At 50.0% G+C, this 18,556-nt stretch overlaps 1 pseudogene; it reads left to right on the top strand.

Moving 5' to 3' along the window:
- Positions 1-17,961: 17,961 nt before the first annotated feature.
- Positions 17,962-18,081, top strand: LOC118606543 (annotated as a pseudogene).
- Positions 18,082-18,556: the final 475 nt, after the last annotated feature.

Genomic DNA, 18,556 nt, shown 5'->3' with positions numbered 1-18,556 from the left:
GCAGATAAGCTTGGATAGCGCAGGTTAGTTATATTAGGCCATGCACGCTGCTTATTAAAAAACCCTGCTTCTGGGGGCGGTGGCGGTGGTATTCAGTTTGCCCGAATGTCATCTGTCCTTAAGCGGTGGTTTTCAAATTTTTCTTAAAATGAAACGTCACTTGAAGTAGGCTAATACTAAGATGGATTTAGCAGAGCTGCCCTATTTGGAGGCTGGGCTGGGGACTGAGCCCTCGCCCCCCGAGGCGGCCCAGGGGGACTCTGTGGAACTGCCCGCCTCTCGAGGAATGTTTGGGCGGCCACTCATGGAGAAGAGCGACTCTTCGGAATCTACCTGGTACACACTAATTTGGCTCCTACCAAGCCAGTCAAATGTCCCTCGAGTCTTGTGTTGGCCCCGGGAATTCTCCTGCCTATAACACATTAAAACAAGTACTCCATTCGGCCATAAAATAATACGGTGCCATTTTTGACTCAGGAAACGCTCACTGAACCTAGGTGGGTGTTAAAAGCAAACCATCTTCTAAGCCAACACATGGGGAAAAACAAAGTTTTGCCCTAATCGGCCCTTCTGTTTCAAACGGAGAATGAAACCTTTAAATGGGGAAGACGACAGAAGGCAGGTCGGTGCCTCAGAGATGCAGCATTAAGGACAAACGACATGGCCGAATCTCATGTTCTTATTTATTCACTGGTATATGAGCTTGGGGGATGGATAATGCATATTTTCCTCTTTTCGTAAAAGGCTCGGGGTGGGCCAGATGACACTTGGAAGCTGACCTCAGAAGGCTCTGCTTGGAAGGCTGGTTCACATCACACAATTAAAGCTGCGATGCTTACCAGACGCTGTGCCAAGCCGCGTCTCTGTAGCTTTAAATTCATTCCAATGTAATTGGAAACATGTGTTAAAATATGCATTTCCTTAAGGTTCAAAATTTCCTCGTGATGTACTTTCCATACCATTTTGATTTAAAAGCAGGGAATGACAATGCTGTGGCCAAAAATTTGTGTGTCAGTATATAAGTGTTTTAAAACAAACTCTTTAAGAATAAAAATCCTGAAGAACGGATAGAAGATTGAATCACAGTTCTGAGAATTATGGCGGGCGAGGAGGAGACTAAAGGAAAAGGCTTAAAGCAGTGTTTCTCAATGCAAAATCATGAGTTTTGTCGTCGCAACTTATAATTTAGTAAAAAGAGCTTATACCCTTGCTTCCTTAAATGTGAATCTTACATCCAGACATTGGGTTTGTGACGTGCACGAAGAGGAAAAAAGAGTCTACCCATATTTATCCCGCACGAGTTTTCATCTGTGGCGGAGGTAGCACTATCAGATGCTTGCGGGCGCCTAGCAGATGTCATGGGAGTGAAGCCAGCAGGTACAGGCTGGCCCCTGGACCCAGGTGCTCGTTTGGAGGGAGTCGCTGCTGGGAAAGGCCAATCCAGTGTCGCCGTAGCTTTTGACTTTTCAAAATAGGCCGGAAGTTAATATGTTAATGTAAAAATCTCCTGACTTTTAAGGTTTTGGAAATTAAAGATGTAAATGCAGCATGCGGTCCAACAAGTACGTCTGAAGGCCAGACCCAGTTCGCAGCCTCTGCTCTGCAGAGGGTGATATGGGTTGGCAGCAGAGCCCGACTAACGGCTGGGACAAGTCCCCCCGTTGGGGGAGACTGGGGTGGGAGGGCAGGGCGAGCTCCATCTCCGTTCGCCTGGTTTCAGTGGGGGCTGTGAGAGCGGGAGCCACTTGCAAACGGAGTCGAAGCGGGTGGCACACGGGGGGAAACTCAGCGTTTTCCGCCCCGTGCTTCCTTCCCGTGCTTCCTTCCCGTGCTTCCTTCCTGTGCTTCCTTCCCGTGCTTCCTCCACGTGCATCTCCTTTGCTGCTCACAGCACACTTCGCGTCTGGTGCTTCCGGCTACCAAATGCGGGGAGGTTTTCACCTATACCAAGCAATTCTTTGTGCCACCAGCCGGGCGTCCTGCAATTTAACTCAATTCCGATGCCATCTGTCTGGAGGTAGCGCCAGATCCCGCAGGCGAAGGGCTCAGTCCCATGAGACTGCCCCCCACTTTAGATGCCAGTTGCAAGCAGTAGGTCCCCAGGTGACCCACAGCTTCCGTCCAACCTGGTCACAGATCGGAGTTCCCACGACTCTCTTCTCAGGTTAGAGTACTTTGTCAGAGCGGCTCACAGAACTCAAGGGAACACCTGCTCGTGTAAAAGATAATGGTGAGGGACACCATCGAGCAGCCGGGGAAGAGGTGCTCAGGGCGAGGTCTGGGCGGGTCCCTATGGGGTTGGGGTGCACCACCTTCCCGGCGTGGATGTGTTAGCAACCCAGACGTTCCCCGAACCCTGAGTTGTGGGGTGGCATGGAGCCTTCCTCCTGTGGGCATGAGCAGTCATTAGCGTCGTTTCCAGCCCCTCTCCTTTCTCTGGGGAGGTGTGTGTGTTGGGGGGGGCGGGGTGGGTGCTGATAATTCCAAGGTTCTGATCCCGGCTTGGTCTCTGGTGACGGGCCTCCATCCAGGAGCCTACGCAGAGTCACCTCATTGGAACAAAAGATGCTCCTCGTGCTGTTATCACGTAGGCAATTACAGGGTGTTAGGGGCTCTGTGCCAGGCCCCGGGGGTGGAGACCAACGCGGATGTTTCCTGTGTCCTCACAGGTAGCGCTCTGAATGTGGGTAGGGGTAGGTGAGTGGAAAGTGAGCTTCCGTGAGAGGAGAAAGGCCTGTCGCCATGGCCACCAGGGCACTCGCGTCACCACTGCTGATGAGGATGGGGAATGGCCTAGGACAAAGGTTAGAAAGGTCGGCTAATGGCAGCAGTCGGAGAGCGTTTGCTTCTGGATGGTACGTTTAGAGTCTTCGACACTGACAGATAAATATCTGTCGTTACTAACTCACTGTTTTGGGGGACCATGGTCCCTTTCTCTTCCTCACCAGCTCCCCCACCTCACCAAACTCCACTTCCTTTCTCGTGCTGGATGTCAGGAGAATGGCCAACACAACGACCTGGCCGCTGCTGTTTGCGGAATGTTCTGATGCTGTCATTCACCTACGAACGGTGGGCTTGTTCTTCTGACAGGGGTGTGTGTGTGTGTGTGTGTGTTTTGTGTGTCGCGGGGAAGGGGCAATGTTGCTGGAAAGGGAATTAGTCGTCAGCGGTGGCCTGCTATCCATGGGCTCCTCTTAAGCCAAAGGGACATCTCTCACTCTTCAAGTCTCCCCAAGACTGAGTGACCTTTCCACATCGGTTTGCTTCGTAGAATTATGCAACTAGCAGGAGGGAGAGACTCGTCCTGTGGGCGCGTCTTGCAGTGGGCAGTAAGAGCGTTGTCTCTGCGTTAGCCCAGCGGGACGTCCTTCGGCGTCCACATGTGTCGTCTGAATCCGTGCGGAGGGCGACCGGCACGGACGAGGGGGTGGTAAAAAGGGTTTAGAAATCGGGGAGAGGCCTCTCTCCACTTGCAGGGAGAAGCTGACTGCACGGCCACGTGTCCCTCGCCGGGGAAGCGCGCGGCTTGTGTTCAGGGCGTGTGCCGTTTGGCACACAGGGGAGAGGCCCGCGAGGTCCAGGAGCCAAGGCCCAGCTCTGTGTTCCTTCCTGGCACATTGGTGCAGCTCAGAGGCGCATCTGTGGTGACTTGCAGAGGCTTAGATTCGGTCGGGAGAACCTAGGTCAGTTGGTGTTCACACGAGGACCGCCACCTTCGTCTTGGAGTTCCTGTGGTCCTAGAGGTGGGGGGCGCGCGTGGGGAGGGGCTGCCAGGGGCCAAGGGGAGAGCGGAGCGGCTGCCAGAGCGTTTTCCGTGAACAGTTTCATAGCTAGAAACAGATGTTCCAGGTGGCTTGCTAGCCAATAGCGTAATGTGAAAAGCATTGAAATACATATCCTTCGGAGCGTTCTTAGCTTTATGCCTTGGTTCTCCGTAGCTTCTCTTGTGCCTTAAAAACGGCGAGGAAAGCCGCCTTTTCCTGGTCCGCACTTCGCCGGCGTAGCTCGGCCTCGCACCCCGGAGCCTCGGCCCGAGTTAGCGGGCCCCGCCGCCTCCCTTCTCCTGTTCAGTCTCCTTCTTCTTTCGTGGAGCAGCGACTCGGAGCTGCAGAAGGGCTCTCAGTGTCTCTGGCAGCTCCCGTGGAGAAAACCTGTCTAACATCCATCCACAGGAGCTGAAAGATTGAGTGATTTCCCGGTGGCCTCGTGACAGGGGCGTGTGGCAGAGAGACTGGCATCCACCGACTGCAGCCCTGGAAATAACGGGGTGCTGGTCTCCCAGGATTTTTTTTTGGGGGGGGAGGGCCTTATAGAGTCTGATCCTTGGAATCTCATTGAGATGGATTCACAGGTTTAAAAAAGAGTCGTGCTGGAAGGGAACCGACTCCCGCCCCGTGCCCTGCCAGCCCCCTTTCTAACTTTTAAGGCTGGCGCCTTTGATTCAGAGACCGGATTATGGAGCTACAGTGATTTCAGACGTCAGGGAACGTCCGCTTTAACCTCACTCTTTTCTAGAGGAGAAGTCAAGGAAGCGAGATGTTACATGAGTTCCCCGAGGTCTGCGATGGAGCTGGGGCTACAGCCCAGCTCCCTCCTCCCCTCTGCTCCTTACTCAAAGTTCCCAGGTTGTCCTTTCTCCCCCTTTTTCCTGCACCAGCACAAAGGGTGTGTTTTCCCATGGCTTCGCGGGGACGCTTACACCGGACTCAGTGCCCCCTTCCTGGCTGAGCCTTCTGCCGTCTGGGGCACCTGTCCTCCAGGCCAGCACAGAACAGGGTGTACAATCAAGATGTAGCCCGTGTTTAGAGGTTATTGACTCTGAGAAGCCTGAACCTGAGAATGGTGAGTGGTTTTGGGAAAATTCTATCCAAACCACAGAAACATGCGCTTTCCGGGTAAATACAATCCTTCATCTCATTTTGCCAAGCCAGAGGGTGTTGTTTTGTGCCATTCGCTCTGGCCGCTATTTCATGGCCCTTTCTCGTTGTCCTCCCCACTCATCCTCTGACTCTCATGCACCTGCGGCGAATTTCTATAATTTACTAATATTTCTCTTTCAAGTTTAGAATCCGAGGTGTCCTGGAAAAGAATTTTCCGAGGAGCGCAGCCAGCCACCAGCCGGCCGAACCCTGGCGTTGCGTGTGCAGCTCTGTGGGCCACGGCTCCTCCGGCTCCTCGGGCTTCTCCTCCGGCTTCTCCTTCTCCGGCTTCTCCTTCTCCGGCTTCTCCTTCTCCGGCTTCTCCGCGGCGCCTCTGTGAGGGGCGGGGTCTGCCCGCGCGGCCCTGGGCGTGGGGTTCCTCTGTGCCGGGTCTGCCGTTTCATGGGGCGCTGTCTCATCGGCCTTCTAAACTGCTTTCCCTCTTTTCTATTCCGCTGCTTTTCCCTCCTGCTCAGTGCTCTGTGACAGGTTCCTGAAGAAATGGGGCGGACCTCCGTCCAGAATTCGATCCGAATGTCAAGACTGGGGACGCCGCAGCCACACCACGAGGGCGTGTGAAAAGTGTATTGCACGCGTAGTGAAGCTTTTGGGGAGCTCGCGCCGGCTTCCCAAGCTGGTCTGCAAATGTGTGGAGAGAGGGAGGGAGACGACATGGGGTTTAATGCAGTGGGGGCGTGGCCGCGGTGAGGGGGGACTGCGTGGGGGTTTAATGCAGTCGGGGCGTGGCCGCGGTGAGGTCTCCCACAGCGGGACAGGCGGTGTGCACTGGGTCTCCTGCCAGGGCAAAGGAGGCAGCGCCTGGGCTTTCTGATCAGCTCGTCCAGATGTGTGAGAAGGGGGTGAGGGGTGAGGCTTAACAGTTGGCAGCAGTCAAACCTCAGAAAATGGGGCCAGACGCTTTATTGTAGGTTTGTTTTGTATTGAAGAATGCTTGTTCAAAATATGGAAAAGGTTTGTCATGGCAAGATTCACCTGTCCTTGACTGAAAACCAGATTCAGGGGTTGGAAGTCCGTGCGTAACAAAGCCAGCAATACCCGGGCACCTTACTTTTTCAGACTTCTCATGGAAATGAGCCAGCAGCAGTCGACCTCAGACGACCTCAGCATTCCGTGTTTAGCTGTGAAGCTTCAAGTAATGACTCTCTAGAAACATATTAGATGATTAGAATAGTCTTTATCATTTATTTCAAAATTATTTCCTCATTCAGCGGCCCGGCTGTCCTACTCATGATGAAATGCAAATGAAAACGCTGCTCATTTCCAGCCTCGCGCCTTCAGCCCTGCCCCCTCTCCTGGGACCCCCGCGTGCACATCCACCTGCTTGCTAGGCAGGTCTGTGGGCAGGCCCGGGGGCGGGGTGTTCCAAATACAGCTAATGATTTGTCCTCCCAACTGGATTCTTCTTTTAACTTCCCCACGTCAGTAAACGGCACTACCCTCTTCCCAGCTGTGTTCTCCGGGGTTCTAGAAGTCACTCGCGTCCGCTCGCGTGGCCTCACCCTCCACAGGTCTTGTGGGTAGTCACAAAACACATTTCCTCTTTCTCTCTGCATTCCCCAAGCCACCACTGCTGCCATCCGCCTACCCGCAGCCCGCGGAGCCCCGAATGGCCCCCTGCCTCTGTTCCTGTGCCCCTCCGGTGGGTCGAACTGTGTCCCCCAACAAGATGTACTCGAGTCCTGACCTTTGAAAATTTAGAATGTGGCCTCTTTTAGCGATATCTGGTTAATTCAGCAATATAATGCATTTGTTGCCCAGTATGTTTATTTGATGGATTTTTAAGATCACTTAGAGGTCTTTGCAACAAAACACGGCAAAATCAGCATGCTGCAGGTGTGTCTCGTTCCTGCCGTGGGGAATCTGAGCTGTAGTTTTCGTGGGGGAGTGGCACCCCAGGGGCCCTCAGAGCCTTTCACAGAGGAACTGGCCTCTGTGGAGCTTGGGGTGCATTTCCAGGTGCGCCTCCTGGAATCATGTCAGGTGACCCCAGGCTCGTGAAGCAGGACTTTTCCACTCGTGTTGAGGCTTTGTCCCTTTTTCAGGAAACTACTGGGCCTCCGGTTCTCCTCTCTGGACAGCTGAAATGAAGGAAAATTCTAGAATTCTTTCAGGTGTGGTGAGTAAAAATTAACAAAATTTCTCTTGCAAGATATGAAATAGTCTAAAAGTTAAACAAAGCTATAGCAGAAGTAGCTCAGGAAGACAGAGACTCATGTTTCTTAAGGACTTCTTATCCAAATATGATGCTTGGCCTTTGGTCCTGGCAGTGTAAGGACAAGGGGAGGTGGAGAGGGAACATCCCTGAGGTTATAAACTCTGACACAGAGAGCCGAGTTTGGAGTTGTCTCTGGGGGCGTTGCACGTCGAATCGCCTGGCGTTGCATGAAGAGGATCTGATTTTGTCCATCGTCTCTTAACTGGCAGACAGGTTTTCCATCGCGAAGTGACAAGCGGAGGGGTCCACCGTTCAGGTGGACTCAGAACCCATGCGTGTTGCGTTATCGGAAGGACAGCTTGGCCCTTTCTGCCCGTCTGGTAGTTTCTTCTGTCTGAGACGAAAATTGCACTTGGGTTATGCTGTGTCTCTTTGCATTCATATTTCTGTAACTGGAGACCACTTCGGCTATAATCTGATGACATATAAAGGTTTATTTAAAAAATGATCCTTCTTACCAAATGCAACAATGCCTCGAGCTCCCTCACATGGTCGGTCACCCCTCTGTGTTAAGGAACTGTGTTGAGAAGGTTCTTATTAAATGACAAATGGGTCAGCTAGTTCCAGAAACCCGGAAACATGAACAAAAAGGGTCAGAGGAAATCATTGTTTTACCACTAATTGAATTTCTCTGACGCTGGTTCCTCCCAGTGAACTGGCTGCACCTCCAGCTCCTTTCAAAGTGTCCTCCCAGTGACTTGGAATTTTCAAGGGTGACTCCTGTTCACACATCTCGGCCTTCACAGCTCGTCGTGGACGCTGGAGGCAAGCCCTTGCCGGGTCACTGGTGGTGGGGGTCCGAGGACCCCTCTTCCCAGAACTTGGGGTTGCTGCCGCATTCGGGTCCTGCATTCCCTCTGGGGGCAGGCGGAGGAGTCCCGGCCGACGTGCGTCCGGTGCCCAGACGCGCTCGGGCAGGCCTGGCTCACGTGAGGAGCGCAGTTTAAGCACAAGTGGGGGGGGGGGCGCCCGCTCACAGAGGAGCGACAGCACGAGCTTTTCAGATGCGTCCCGAATGTGATCGTAGCGCCCGTCTGGGCGGGGATGGGACAAGACCGTGTGCGGGACGGCGAGACGTCCAGTCAGACAGGTGTCTCGGGGCGGGGGGAGGGGTGCGACAACGGAGCTGGCCTCGCGGGCCAGACTCCCGAGCAGTCACACGGCGTCCGGCGCGCAGAGGTCCTCGCTCTGTGGTTGCCGTCCTAAAATTCTTAGTAACGCGATCTGAGTTTGGGTTTTGTAAGTGCGGTCTGAGGGGACAGCGCGGCACGCACGAGGTCCCCCCACTTCTTCCCTGGGACACAGTCTCAGTTGCCTGCACCCTGCCTCCTGGGGCCGGGCTCCCGCCCAGCTCTGCCCGCTCCGTCCCTGCCTCGGCCCCCTGCCGCCCTCTGGCCTGGGGCGTTGGTGCAGGAGGCCCACGTGCCCGTGTTCCACTGCCACCCTCCGCCCCGGGGGGGCCCTTTGCTGTCTCAGTCTGAGCATGCTGGTGGCTGCCCTGCCCCGGGCTGGCAGTGGAGCCTCTCACCTACTCCTGGTGCAGGGGCCCCGTACGTCCCCACACCGAGATTGCAGTCCCTTGGGGTCACCCAGTGCTGCAGTGTTGGGCTGGTGGGCCCAAGGAAAAGGGAGGTTCATTTTTCTGCTCCCCTGGGGCTCTGCATTTTTATTTTGCTATGGGCTCTACAAATTCCGTAGCTGGCTCTGAATGCCAGGAGCCTGGGGCGGCGAAATAGCAGAGGATCGGAGGGAGGGCCGCAGCGAGACGCTCACTTGTTGATTTCATCAGTGGTTGGCCCTGGTATCAGGCGATGAAGCTTTCTTTCCTTTAAGAAACTTTATTGACACTGACCAGATTTCTTGCCTTGATTCACATCGTTTTTCTGCCCCAGAATGTCTTCCCCTAGCCTCTCGGATTGTCCAACTTTTCGTTTTTTAAGGCTCAAGTCAATACTCCTGTCTCCCCCAAGACTCGAGGTCCCCCCAGGCGGCATCGCTGATCATCCACACCGAACCCAGCATTCTCTTTCCTATGATTGAAGCATTAAACATACATTTCTTATTGTGTCTCCAGTGTTCATGGTTTGGCATTGTTACTGAACTTCTCATGTTTAAGTTTTGTTTATATTACTCTGTTCTTGGCTCATTCTCCTAGGTATGCATGCACAAATATCTGTTGATTGGGTACGTCATGGCATTTTTCGGAAATAAGGGAAGGATTAAGGCCATACCAATGGGTGGAGATCCAGCTTCTAATTTAAGTGATTTTGGGAAGAAGCAATGATAAATTAGAAACTGACAATGAACATGGGAACATTTCAGCCAGAAGATGGTGGTTTTTACAGCAATGGATTCATTTGATTTGAGCCCCGTCTTTAGCAATCAGGAAGTTCTTATAGCTCTGAATGATTAAACATAATTCCCTCTGTGAATGAGCACATGTCCCCTTCTGGAGACCCACAGATTGTGTGTTTGCCCCAACCGTGAGGGTCCGATTCCGAGAACGCAGGCAGCTCACCTTTTGGAAGTCCGCCCAGCCTGGGGCAAAGGTATTCGGGGAGTACTCTGCCTCCCTCTTTGCTGGGCTCTCCTGATTTTGGTGACTCTTTGTGTCTCTTAAGTTGCCACAGCTCCCACTGCAGGAGCCACCACAGGAGGGCCCCCCAATACTGTGAAGCACCCGGGACACAAAGGGTCTCATTTCACCAGAAGACGCTCTTCTTCCGTTTTCTTCCAATTACCGAGGTGAACACGAGAGCCACGAGCTCCATTTCTCTGAGGATCCTTTGGTCACGCTCTGCGAGCTGTGCGTGGGGTCAGCGTCTCCATCCCGTGGAGGAGCCGCGTCCTGCAATCTTCTTGTTTCCTTGATCGGGTGGAGGGAATGAGCTGTGGCCCTGCGTCCCCCCGGGGCCTCCTGAGGAGTTTGAAAACAGAGGATTTGGATTGCATAAAAGGTCTGTATTTTTTCTTAAAATATTCACAGAAGCCCATGCCAGAAAACAAAACAACACTGCTCTGTTAGTCACCTAACAATGAAAGAAGAAAGCCACCCACTTCTCCAGCGCTTCCTTTCAAAGCGGCCTCGGTGACCCCGACAGCTCATGGAGTTAATTAGGAACAGTAGGAACAGCACAGCAGGATGCACAGTCTTGTCTCTCGGCAAGAAGGTCCTTCGCTGCCCGGTCCCGCCACACTGCCACCCTCGGTACAGACCCTCGTCCCTGAGAGAGGCCAGACGCCACTTCCCCCGCGTTGCCTCTGTCCACGGGAAGCTTCCTGGGCCCATGGAGCCGCCCGAGGGCCGGCCTGCTCCCCTCAGGCCTGCGTGGGGCCCGTGCTCCGTCATGCCCGGTGTGATCTCGTTTCATCACGTGAGTGACCGTGGGAGGCAGAGATGGTTGTTTCAGTCGTGTAGGAGAGCCCGAGTCGGACAGGAGAGCCCACATGGCGAGGACTGCGTTGCGTTCCGGTGGCCTCCAAAGTGGGGTCGTTCTGCTCTCGGGAAGGTGCCCGGTTAATTCTCATTGATCAGCCACTAACCACATGACAGCTGTCTGGCTGGTTTCTGGATGAAACTGTGGCAGATAAAGTATTTGGGGGAAAGAAAAATGGAGTCTAGTCCCACGTGACCACACTGTCTGTTAATGACGGACTGAGAACAGTTCTGTATGTTCCCGTACGAGTCCAAGGTTATTTCAAGAATTACTCAAATATGGGAGTAGTTTCAGCTGCAGAACACAAACTCTCCACATTTGGGAAACGGACATTTTATTTGGCCTAAAACTAAAAACTCCACTGAAAACACAAATATTATTCAAGCTCCTACCTCCATTCCTGGCCCCTTTTCTCTTGGGAAAGAGCTTCCAAAATATACAGTATTTTGGACGTATATTTTATTCGCCGGCCCAGTTTCTCTTCTGTTGGAAACCGAGCATGATAGTTGCTAACACAGCCATGAACCGCTGACCAACGGCGGGGGCACCTGCTGAGGAACGCCTCGTCGGGCGAGCTCGTGGGCGTGCGGACACCGTGGGGGTGCTCACGCGCACCTGGATGGCAGGGCCCACTGCACCCCTGGGCTCTATGGCGTGGCCTGTCGCTCCTGGGCTACAGGCCCTTGTGGCAGGCCGCGGTACAAAACCGAGATTCAGTCAAGCTCGAGAGAAAACGATGCAGTCAACACATGTGGTAAACATGAGCTGTGCGAGGCCCCTGCCAGCATAACAAGGCAAACTTTAAGAAAAAAGAGAAATAGAAAGAGCACACTCTAACAAAAAGTCCCGCACAGTAAGTGCATAGACTGGAACATAGTCGTCTGTCATCATCAGGTGTTAGGTACCGTACACGTCGTATGTGCTGTACTTTTTACAGCCGACGGCGCAGTAGGTCTGTGTGCACCGGCGTCGCCACAGACACGTGCGGAATGCCGGGTTCAGCCTTACGACAGCCGTGGCATCGCCAGGGGACGGCGGTTTCCAGCCCCGTTATAATCCTCGGGACCTCAGTCGTCGGTGCAGTCCGTCGTTGACCTACGCGTCCTGGGGCACGTGACTGTCTTTCAGTAGCACTTCTGACGTGCCAGGCACTGCCTTCGGTGCTTCACATAAATTCACTTACTTAATCACAACGATGCTGTGCGGTGGGTACCATTTGTATCTCCATCTTACATGTAAGGAAATCGAGGCCCAGAGACAAACAACTAGTAGAGGGTGGAGCCAAGGCTTGCAGCCGGGCGGTCTGGGTCTAGGATATGCTCTGTCCCTGGATCACTAGACAGATGGCGGGACGTTTGGATTGTAACTGGTATCGTAGCATGCCAAAGTGAGATGCTGCAAAATAACTGTTTATTGAGAACTGACTATATTCCAGGCTCTATGGTAACATTTTTAGATGTATTTAATATTCATAACAATCCCAAATCTTTCTGACTATGAAGCCTGTAATCGTGACCACTGCCATACACTATATAGCATTGGCTCGGAGTTGTGTTACTTTGAATTCTTAGATAACTGTAAGGCCTGTTATTTCTCCGTGAGTCAGTTTAATATCTGTGTGAGGTGAAGTTTACAGTCAGTAATGGGTATGCAGTATGAATGAGTCTAACTAAATGAAACGAAATAATAATTTCATTTGCTTCGGGTACTTACGAAATCTGTAGCCAGAGGCATCTTCGAGATCATCTATCAGAAAAAGTCTTGTTGAACTAGGATGCATTCTTTCCTCAGTTATCTCAGTTATAGAACCCACCGTATTTCCTTTTGTTTGCCCAACTGACCAGAAAGCTCGTACTGATTTTGAATGCCCACTCAAAATAAGTGCATTAACTTAGGTTTTGGTAAGCTGATTTCCTCTTCTCATCTGCTTTCTGTTTCTGACTTATCTGTATCGCATTCTATGTAACCCTGGTTCGATACATTTGAAAATGGAGAAGATACACATTATTTGCTCTTGTGGCCCAGGCGGGGAAAGGCCCTTCGCCTTGCTTTGGAAGGTGAAGGGTGTCGCCCGCCACAGGCGGGCAGCTCCAGGCTTGGTGCTCCAAGGCCCTCTCGCTCGGCTGCTCTTGTCCCAACACCCATACCGCTTCTGATTTCGATGAGCAATTAAAATGATTTAATCCGAACTGAAAACAACTGTGAGAAAATAATTTACTATTATAGAGCCAACTGCGGAGAAATGGATCCTGCTGGAACCATGTATATACCTTTTTTCCTGAGCTGTTCATAGCCCGATGGGTCCAGGTTCCGTTGGCTGGAGGGGCGGGGCTTCCCAGGCCTTTTCAGATTGGCTTCTTTCACTTGGCAATATGCATTTCAGGTTCTTTGATGTCTTTTTATAGCCCGATGGTTCATTTCTTTTTAGCGTTGAATAATATTCCATTGTCTGGATGTGTCACAGTTTTATCATCTGTTCATCTACTGAGAGACAGTCCAAGTTTTGGCAATTATGAATAAAGTTGCTATAAACATCTGGGTGCAGGTTTTTATGCAGAGATGAATTTTCGGTTCACTTGGTTAAAATTAAGGAATGCAATCTCTGGATTGTATAGGAAGAGTACGTTCAATTTTATAAGAAACCACTAAACTGTCTTCCAAAGTGGCTGTACCATCTTGCATTCCTGCCAGCAATGAATGAGAGTTTTTGTTGCTTCATATCCTCGCTAGTATTTGGTAGTGTCGGTTTTCTGGATTTTGGCCATTTTAATAAATGCGTAGTGGCATCTCATTGTTGCTTGAACCTGCAGTTCTTCTATGACGCGATGTGGGGTGTCTTTGCATGTGCTTGTTTGCCACCCTGATATCTTTGGTGAGGTGTCCGTTCCGCTCTTTGGCTCGTTTTAAAATCAGGTCGTTCATTTTCTCAATGTTGTATATGAAGAGTTCTTTATATCTTTTGGATAACAGTCCTTTATCACAGCGGTCCCCAACCTTTCTGGCACCAGGGACCGGTGCTCCTGGGAGCATCTAATGCCTGATGATCTGAGGCGGAGCTGAGGCGGTGATGCTAGCATTGGGGAGCGGCTGCAAATGCCGATGAAGCTTTGCTCGCTGGCCTGCCGCTCACCTCCTGCTGTGTGTCCCTGTTCTACCAGGCCATAGACCAGTACTGGTCCATGGCCCAGGGGTTGGAGACCCTTGTTGATCAGGTACGTGTTTTGCAAATATTTTCTCCCGACGTGTGGCTCATTCACTTGGAGCTTCCTCTTAAAAAAGAGTTAATCAGGTTCTAAGCCACTTTGATGAGAAAAAGCACATATCTGGGCATTTTCTAGTAAAATTGTAGAACTCTAAGAATAAAGAGAAAAATCTTTTTCTAAATGCTTTTAAGCAGAACTAGAAAAGAGTCAGCCTTGCCCTGGACTTCATGCCTGACACAGCCGCTTATCCGTCCTTTGTGAAAATTCTTTCACTTGGCTCCCGCATGCCTTTCTATGGTCTCTTCTTCATCATGCCTTTTTTTTTTTTTTAAACAAATCTTTATGTATTCTGGGTATAAAAACACGTATATCCTTTGGCCCAGCCATTGAACTTCTAGGAAGCAAATCTATAGAAATAAAAATACCAGGAGGTAATGATATATATTTAGGGACATCTATAGTAGGAAAAACAAATGTAAACAAGAAATAATTATTTTAGAGGAAATGGCCAAGCAACTTCTGGGATGTATTGAAGTGTTTTAAGCATTAAAGAGGATGACTAGAGCTAAGCATGTTGATTTGATAGAGTTGAGTGAGGAAATTCAGATTCAGAAAACTGTGTCTAATATGTTCACTATATATATTATGTACGTAAGTACATGTGACTTTAGAATGTAAGCTCAAATAGCACAGGGACTCTGTTTATGGCTCACCACATAGTCTGCAGTGCTTAGAGGAGCAACACGAACTTGGAGAAAAAATTAGAAAGGCAGGCACGGGATTGAAGGATTACCTCTGTGTGAGGCTATGTGGGTAAAAAGGGTCTAAGAGGGAAAAAACCCAAATAGCTTTATATTACCACATTTTTATATTTATGAAAAATGCTATGTATGTATGTTTGAAGAAACTTTTAAAAAGTAAAACAAACAAAAAATTCCATACAGATTTTTCATTCTTCATCATTATGTATTTATGTTTATACATAATGTTTCTATTCATTTTAATTTAAAAATATTTTGAAATAAAGCGTTTTAAATTACTTGTTCGAAATTCAAAGATGCATTCTCCATTCCAACAGTGAGTGTGATATTCAGGAATGAGGAATTTTTAGATGTGGTAATAGTGTTATGATTATGTTAAACCGAAAAATCCCAGTGAACTTCTGATCTTTGTGAAATACATACTGCATTATTTACGGATGAGCTGAGAGGATGTCTGGGACTCGTCTCAGTGTGGCTGGAGTGGGCCGACGTGAGGAGGGCATGTGGAACAGGTTGGCGTGTGTGCGCCGACACTTGCTGAAGAGGGGTGGTGGGGGCACGGGGGATTCGTCATATTATTGCAGTTGTGCTGTTGAAATGATAGACTATTGTGCTGTTGAATTTTCCACATAAAATGTTTAAAACTAATAATGTACAGTTTCTGTGATCAGCTCTTTTGCTAACTCTCAAACTTACATTTCATAGCAATAATCCTTTCTAGAATGTTCTTTAAGTCTCCACGGTTTGCTTGGTAGTTGTTAATTCAGATTATTATTTGCAGTACTTCAGTATATAAGTAAAATCTGTTTAGTAAGTCAACTTTGAGAGTCATTCTTTTTGTTAACACAAAAAAATAGGTCGGTTTACTGACTGTCAGATGATTTTCTCTTTTTTTACTTGACGGTAAATGCCACATCCACCCTGCCTTTGAAAGTTCTGACCAGCACTGCGCCTGGCTCCTCTTTCAATCTCTAGGTAGGTACTACGGGTGTCAGAATCCCCTTCTGTTTTCTATAACAATTTCTTAAAATGCAGGCATTTTCAAACCATTCTTTTGCGTTGTTTTACAAAGAAGGTTCTTCCAGCAACCAACTACACAATCATCTAACTCACTCAACCATTTAGTGGCCCGTAGGGACAGAGGGGCGGAAGACTGTAGCCAAGGAGGTGGGTCTAAAAGATCGTCATTGCCTGGAGAGATGGGCTAAGTCCTAAATTCTGTGGCAAGACTGTAGGTGCTAAATCTGGTCTTCCAGTAAGTTCCTTTCCCCCTAACCCTTTTGTCTGTAGGACCAAGCAGTTCACCCAGGTATTATCTCTAACCCGATGCTTACGATGAGCTGATATGTGGCACGAAGCTAATATGTAGATTTCCATTTCTCTTAGGCCTTTTTATCTCTGTAGCCTTGAGACTGGCATGCCTCTGCTGCCTACAGGAACTCCCACTGAGCTTAGGCGGGAGTCAGGGGACTTCTGCTGGCGTGAACTGGGACTCTCCCTCGCTGTTTGCTGCCAAACGACACATCCACTTCCAAGCGAGCCTCTTACTCAAGGGAAATTACCTCAGACTAAGATGAGTGCACTGGGAGAGGTTCAGCCCTTTGTTTTTGTTGAGAGGGTCATCAGGCTCGGACGAATCGATAACAGAGTTAAATCATAAATTCTTAGAGCATCTCCTTATTTGAAGCTCCAACTCGGTCACCTCCCATGGCAGCTGAGAGTCTCGCTGTTCTGAAGACCCTGAGTCTCTGCTTCATCTGCCCCTGTCTTGACTGATCATGTTAAGTCACTTGATAAGCTCCTCGGGTCTCCTAATGAAGTGTTTCTGTTAGGATGTCGTTTTGCTCGTAGCTAGCAGAAAACCCAAATGAAATGGCTTAGACGGGGAGATTCATACCACCGTCCATAACGGGGTCGTGGGGGAGACGTTCGTGTTCCCACCCGAGCCTCGCTCTCCCACGTCGTGCCCTGGTGCACTCCCACGCCCTGCCTCAGGGCTTCGCTCACCCCACGAGCACCCCTCCCTTTCTTCAAAGGCAAATTTACGCTCTGCTGAGCAACACGCACACGAGGTGGCAGACGTAGAACCTCGAAACGTCTCCCGCCCCAGAAGCTCCCTTTCTCTTACTCCCTTCATGGCAGAACTCCCTGATAGCCCCGACTCACCCACGCGCCTGCCATTCTTCGAGTTTCTTTTGAATCTTCTCCATCAGGCATTCAAGGCCTTTACTCCACCGAAACTACTCTTACCAAGGTCCCGGGCATTTTGCTGGGTCCAGAGGGTCGTCTCCCTTTCTTGACTCGTCAGCATTTGGCCTAGGCGGTCACTGCTTTTGCCTCGAAACAACTCGTTACTCGGCTTCTCCGGTTTCCCTCCCAGGGCACTGAGGTTGTGTCTGTCATTCCTTCTGATTTTCTGGACTTCAGCGCTGACACACCCGGGGCCAGGCCTTGGACCTCTGTTCTCTGTTCGGTTCTCTCTTTTGGTGACCTCACCTATCTCATGGCGTTAGACACCGTTTATGTGCTGATGACGCCAAGATTTAGACTTCCAACTTGGACTTCCCCAAACTTCAGACCCAAATGTACCTTATAAATCCACAAATCCAGCTTGACCGGGGAATGTCTCATTGGCATCTTAAACTTAACGCATCGAAACCGAGCTCTTGATTTTCTTCTCTGCCCCAAACCTGCCCTTCCTCCAGTTGTCCCATCCTAGTAAATGGCAATTCCTCCGCTACCAAATCCTGGAGTTATCGGCAGCTCCCTTCTCTGACCTCTCTCAAGCATCAGCACATCTTCAAATCAGACCCAGATTCTGACAGCTTCTCACACCGGGGTTCTCCCTGGGGTCCTGCGAACCAGTCTCTGTGATTCTGCTCTCCTTTCCCTTCATTCTTGCCTCACTTTCATAGTGAGAGTGTTACAGTGTATGATGGATCGTGCCGTTCGTCGTCTCAGACCCTCCAGCGGCTTCTCATCTTGCTCACCGTAGAAGCAGAGCCTTCATGGTAGACCGTGAGGCCCCACCTACTTTAAACGCCTACCTTCCTGGCTTCAGCCCGTACTTCTCCCCCTGCCTTTACTTCCTTCAGGCTGCACCAGCCTCTGGGACGTTCCCCGGATGCCCCGCCGCCTCGGAAGTCCCGCCTTAGATCTTTGCGCTTGCTTCTCCCTCGGCCTCCCTGCTGCTCCCAGATGCTCACGTGACTCCCCCCTCGCTTCCTTCTGTGTGCTCAAAGTTTGTGCTGACGACTCAGAGCCTATGTGCTTTGTTTTCTTTCTTTCTTTCTTTCTTTCTTTCTTTCTTTCTTTCTTTCTTTCTTTCTTTCTTTCTTTCTTTCTTTTTTAAAATTGTTCTTATATTTATAATTTTATAAGATTTCATTTATAATTAAAAATTTGGTCTACGGCCATGCCACCCTGAACAAGCCCGATCCTGTCTGATCTCGGAAGCTAAGCAGGGTCGAGCCTGGTTAGTACTTGGTATGGGAGACCACCTAGGAAGACCAGGTGCCGTAGGTATAAAAAATGAAGAAATAAAGGATTGTAAGCTGACAAGGTCCTTGCAATCTGCGAGGTCAACCAAGGGTTGCCTTGCCTAAAAAAAAAAAAAAATAATAATTTTGATTACATGTTGAAATGATAACATTTTGGATATATTTAAATAAAATTATAAATTTTTTTCTTTTCTATTCCTTTTTTAATGTGCTTGTTGGAAAGTTTAAAATTACGTATGTAGCTTGCAATGTGGTTCACATTCAATTTCTCCTGGACAGTACTGGCTTAGATCAATAATACTTTACTTGAATTTTTTTTGGTGGGGGGGAAGGCATTTACTAGTATAAAATTGGGGTTCTGCAAATATCGAAGAGGTAGATAATGGTGGTTGGAAGGCAGTCAGCAGTGTTTGCTGCATGGGAGCGGGTGTTATGTGGGTTTTGGAGCTGGACAGGCATTTGCATCCCAGCTCCGCCGCTTATCAGTGGGCAACACGTCT

Source organism: Rousettus aegyptiacus, unplaced genomic scaffold (genome assembly GCF_014176215.1).
Source record: "Rousettus aegyptiacus isolate mRouAeg1 unplaced genomic scaffold, mRouAeg1.p scaffold_m13_p_1, whole genome shotgun sequence".
NCBI classification, from domain to species: domain Eukaryota; kingdom Metazoa; phylum Chordata; class Mammalia; order Chiroptera; family Pteropodidae; genus Rousettus; species Rousettus aegyptiacus.
The sequence above is the reverse complement of the archived record's forward strand: the minus strand, read 5'-3'. Positions and strand labels throughout refer to the sequence as shown.